The sequence below is a fragment of the Leopardus geoffroyi genome, chromosome B3 (genome assembly GCF_018350155.1).
Source record: "Leopardus geoffroyi isolate Oge1 chromosome B3, O.geoffroyi_Oge1_pat1.0, whole genome shotgun sequence".
Lineage (NCBI taxonomy): Eukaryota > Metazoa > Chordata > Mammalia > Carnivora > Felidae > Leopardus > Leopardus geoffroyi.
The window spans coordinates 13,914,321-13,920,320 of NC_059337.1; positions in this window are offsets into that span (position 1 = coordinate 13,914,321).

Below are 6,000 nucleotides of genomic sequence, written 5' to 3' on the forward strand. Positions count from 1 at the left end.
AGTATTAGAAAAATATTCCAGCTGGGAAATAACACCTCGAGGGAAGAGGGAGAAGTCCCACTGCTTGAGTCAGTTGGGTTTGGATGAAACTCGGGTGGGGGGAGGAGCAGAGAGACCCAGCCAAAGGAAGCTAGCTCTGCATAACCCAACATGGTATTTCCATCTCTAATTTCTGAGTTTGTGACTCTTGTGGGAATTTTTCAACCCATAAAGCGTGCCCTTTTTCTGTCCCTGCTAATGGCCTAATGAAATAAACACTCATAAATACATGAAGTTCCTAAAGATAAGATCTGAATATCAGCTTTTCTCTCTCTCTCTCTCTCTCTCTCTCTCTCTCTCTCTGTCTCTCCCTCTCTCTCTTTCTCTGTCTCTGTTTGTTACCTGGCAAAGGGTGTTTTACCATCAGAGTGTATTGGTCATGTGATCTCTTTGAGTTGGTCTTTTCCCCGCTTCACCCTGGACATCAGAACTCTGGCCATTCGATTCTTTTAAATGTTCTGATGCCTAAGTACCCTGTGCTAAGTCATTAAGAAGGAGGAAGAATTCCACGTTGGAGTTGTCGGAAAGGCTTTGCTTAAAGAAGCAGGGCTGAAGAAGGGAAATGTGTAACCATGAGAAACGAACGGTGTGGACATTGTGGACGAGGGCCAGTCAGTAGAGGCAAAGGGGCTGCAGCCTGAACATTTTCTGTGACATTCTTTATTGCCCTGGATTTAAATTCTCTATCGTTGTGCCCACCACTAGGCTCTCTGTGAATGGTGCACGCTGCTGTTAACTCTCGTTTTTTTCTCGTGCCTGATGCATCTCTTGCCATAACATGACACACAACTTCGGGCATGCTGGGCATGCCCAGTGTGTGAATGAATGTACATTAGCACGGTTCCACCTCCAGAATCGTTGCGAACTCCTGCTCTCAAACCGCAGTCTCCCCTCCCCTGCCCATTCCCATCTCTACAGGACAACTACCTTTTCCTTATGACCCCCTTTTCCCAATTTCTAGTCTTCCGGGCTCTCTTCCTTTGCCTCTCTCTTGCTTTACCCCATAGTCAGGCGTTGCAACATTACCCTTTCTGGCACTCAAGGTTGTTTTTGTTTGTTTGATTGGTTGGTGGGTTTTGGGGTTTGTTTGTTTGGGGTTTTTTTTTGCATCCTCGTCATTTACCACACTCTTGTACCCCTCCTCACCCTGAGTTTACGAGCCAATGTGTCTCTGCATCCCAGCTCTCAAGCTCCCTGCTCATCCTGGTTGTGATATTGGCTTTTCTAATATTTCTAGCAACATTGCAGTTCCTTCTTGTTCACACTTCCACAGCAAAGAATCCAAAAATATAACCCCATGCTTTAATAGTTTCCCTTAGTCTCAGAAAGAGACCTCACTGCTGACATGTTGAGAAGAGAGTGACCACCTCATTTGCACACCATCATTCTTCCATTTCCTCATCGCTGTTTTTTTCTTCTCCCAGCAAATCCAATACTACAAGCACTCCAAGAAATCTGGGTTCCGCGCTCAAATAAGTTTAGAAGCTATGACCTGCCACGGCCTCGTTTGGGATATTTACAAGACAAATCCAGCCCATTAAAGGTGGTAAAGAACCTTGTTCACCTTAGTTTAACTTAGAATCCCCTAAATGTTTTTGAACACACAACCCTGTTTGTTTGTTTTTTTTTTTTCCCTTTGAGTAACACGCATTTACACTACAGCACTCTTGAGATATGGAACAGATTTGGATTACTGCCTTTGCATATATCATGTCCAAGTTCTTACGATCAAATCGATAAGTAAACAAACTAAACCCTCCGCAATGTTGATAACCCTCACGAATGTGTCTTCTCATTTCTCCTTCCTTATACCACTCTGCTGATTGAGACAAGGTCTTAGTCTCTAACCCCCTCGATGGAATTCTCTTCACTTTATGTAGCTACCTCTTACGTGTAGACATCTCGTCTGTAGCTCTAGTCTCAAACTCCATCCTATGTTATAATGCTCTATTTCTGATCCTGTGCTTAAAATCTCCACCGGGTGACCTCTTATAGCCCCAAGCTAAATATGTCTATTTCGCAGCCCATCACAGCAGTCAACTCCCACCTGGAACCTGCTCTCGGTCAATGGCACCAGGATCTTGTTTGTCCCGATGCCTATCATTTGAATTGCATAAGAAAGGGTAGAAATGAGCATTTTCTTCCAAATCAGATGCACCTGGAGTTTAGTTCGGGCTGTGATTTACTCATTGTTCCAGCTTCCAGGTCTTCATCTATAAAATAATGGCAAGAAGAAACAGCCCTTACCCATGGAGGTCTTGTGAGCTTAGTGGATACTTCATGAATGCAGTGTCTTTTCCCTTTGAAATACCTCATTTCTCCTTTCTGTTCCTCTTTCACTCCTAGTGTAGACCTCGATAATCACTTAATAATCCTAATATTTGTTTTTAGGACTTTAATATCTCTCTTCCCTCCATATTCACTATGCACAGTTATCCTGCCCCTATATAAAAAATATAAATATGGAATTATGCACAGTTATATCGTTATGCTGTAATGATAAAATCCTTAGAGGAAGAGACGACATGTATATAAAATATAGTCTTTCCATCATACAGTGAGAAAGTTATGTTTTATTTCGCTGGGTACTTGGGGCCATAATTTGACTTAAGCTATAACAAAATCTTTGGAACCATGGGGACCTTTAGAATAGAATTTTGCTAAGTGCATGTCCCATTGTCTCCTGGGAGCTGAAAGAACTGAGGAATGTGGTTTAAGACAAGAGTATATCATCCTGTCAATGTTCCTGATTGTTTTACCAACTCAACTTTTAGATACATGGCCACCACCCAAAACAGGAGAGAAAAAACAAAAATGACAGTGGCTGAGAGATATAGAATTCCCTTCTAACTGCACAACTTGGCATTTAAAAAATATTTATAATTTACAAGAATAAACAATGAGGTAATGGTCCATAGGGTTCTCTGTGGCCAATTTGGACTTAAAACAGTGGTGGGTCACTGTCAAATATTTCAAGTTCGTATTCAATTTGGAACATGACCAAGGCATTCAAAAGAATAGACGGAGTTTTTCAAACCACCGGAGACGGGAAATGTGAGCTGGAAATCTCATGTGCCTTCATGGTGTTCTCGATTCTCTTGGTTTAAGGCAGAAATGAGCAATTAAGTTTAAGTCAAACATTTTACATTACTAAAAACTAAACCGACGGGTACTGACTTTATAGTCCTCATTAAGCCCGCCGCCTTTCTAAAGTTCACGGTCATTTTTATAAAAGCGACTGCATGATCTGTGTGAATTTAATTCTAACTGATCCATTCTTGTGCGTGGTAAACAATAGAACTTCTGCAGTTGCCCAAATAGCCTCTCAATAGAATGGTCCAGCTGATTCCTCAGTTGTAGAAGTGGTTTGAAATGGCCCCTCTTCCACCTTGTCTTTGTCCTTCTGGTCTTAGAAACAAAAGCATACTTTTCTCAGCTCTTTATGGTTAGTTAAAGTGCTGTGCCCGGTTGGGAGGGAAATCACACCTCATTTGGTTTAGGTACATTAAGGTTGGGTCTACACAACTGGAGGTGAAATGGAGCAAGACTGAAAAATATAGTTAGCCTGATTTTCTGGAAAAAAGCGGATGTTGTGTCACCAGGACAATGGTGGGGGTGGCACCTCCGGGTCCATGACGTCTGCTTGGTGGTGACAATGAACCAGGGCAAGTCAAATCGCCTGAAATCTTTTGGGGTCGCTATGAATTAACCGAGATGGTTAAAACGTGCAACCTAACACTTCCCATCATGTGACTCGCAGAGAGAAAATTTTAGTATATTAAGATAATCTCATCTAGGCTTCCATTTGCCATAAGTTTGAAAACATGTGCCCCAACCTTGGAGCTCGTTACTTTTTCCATGTCATTACCATTTTTGTTTTGTGTTGTTTTATGTAGGCTCCGTGCCCAGAGTGGAGCCCAAAATGGGGCCTGAACTCACAGCCCTGAGATCAAGACCTGAGCTGAAATCAAGAGTCAGGTGCTTAACTGACCGAACCACCCAGGTGTCGCTCATTATTTTATTTGGTGTCCCAAATAAAACCTCATCATGGTTTTATTTAAAGCAGAAGAAGCTCAGGGAGGAACTATAACCTACTTGTGACGACAATCAATAACCCGCAGAATGGTTTCTGACAGCTACTCTCTTTTTGTCCTACTAAATGCAGCTGTTCCTTGCACACAGTAGGTGAACATTAGTCAACATTCACTGAGTTTAATGTATTTATTTGGGGCAACATAATTCAGGCTTTAAAAAAAACTCACGAGAAATGAAGATGCCAAGGTGACGTCACATAGTGTAATTGTTTTTGTGTCCTTCCACCCTACCCACTCCCAATTCAAATTCCAGGGAAAATGGGAAACCTTCCCTGAGTGAAGGGGAGGGTTTATTTCCCTAACATTGAGAACACAACACAGACTTGGGTTCAAGTTCTGAATCCACAGTCTCTTCGTTGCCGCACGGAATGCCTTACGTGTGCAGTCTTTCGACACACCCTGAGGGGATTCCGTGACGCTCAGGGAACTGGTAATGGAGCAGACGGTGCCCCATCGCCCAGATGCCAGGGTAGGTAGTGGGAGCATCAGGACCGCAGGATGCTCCTGAATCCTCATGGGTTTTTTCCTACAAACCCACTATGTTGGGATCTCTCTAGTGGAACCCCGGAGCCTGTATGTAGTAGGCATGAGCCAGGGATACAAATATGGCGAGAACACAGATTCTCTCCCCTACTAGGCATGCCTCCAGTGGGAGAGTGGCACGCACGTGATTCATTCAAGCGTCTGCCAAGAGTACTGGTACGAACTAAGCATTCTGACGAGAGAGGATGTTTTTGAAATCTGGCTACGGGAGTTAGAGAATAAGCATTTCACGCATTTCATGAGAGGACCACTTGGGAGAAGAGATGTGACACCGTTTTATACATTGCATCATCAAAATAAACACGTAGACACATTTGTATGTGACTATCCATGCATATATGTATGACTATATGTGTGCATGATCTTGTCAATGTCATGAGTACCTTACGCACTGTCGAGAGCGTGTTTCAAGTCGTCATTATTTCAGAGGACTTAAAAAATAAGCTCTAGGTTGTTCAACCCATGAGATCAACCTTACAGTCTGAAAGTAACAGGCAACTGCATTAACATTTTTTTTGATACTTATGTTTGCCCCAGACTTTTAGTATCATCTAACTTGGGGTGTGTGTGTGTGTGTGTCTGGTTTCCTTTCTTTCTTTCTTTCTTCCTTTCTCTTTTCTTTCTTTCTTTCTTTCTTTCTTTCTTTCTTATCTTCATGGCTGTCATTTGTTTGTTTGTTTTACTCCAACATATTATGAAGGCAAAATCTTTGCGTAAGGTCCACTGATACAACATGGGTCAACATTCACTATTTAGAAGTTAAAATTGATTTTTCTTCCATATCTTATTGATAGCCTAAAAAAAAGATACTGCTTACTCTTTTAAAACTCCTCAATTAGCATTTCATTTGATTTTTTGGTGTGTGTTGTCTATAATCAGTAGAATTCTTGAGATATTTTTATGTGTTTTTTTTTTTCCTGTTCTTCACTCCCTCCCACCAGATGCCCATAGGCATTTTTTTTAAATGTTTATTTATTTATTTTGAAAGAGAGCAGGGGAGGGGCAGAGAAAGAAGGAGGGAGAAAATCCCAAGCAGGCTCCACACTGTCAGCATATCAGCACAGAGCCTGGCTCGGGCTCGAATCTCAGAACCATGAGATCATGAGCTGAGCCAAAATCAAGAGTCAGGCGCTCAACTGACTGAGCCACCCAGGCGCCCCCCTCCCCCACCGGCATTCGAGTAGCCTTTGTGCACCCCAATGGAAGCTGTGACCCACTCCACACCCACAATACCATTTGCAACAGCAGTGACAAAATCATAAGCACAGAGGGGTTGGGACTTCTCAAAACCCTTCACTGCTGGGTATTATTCCTACCCTTGGAA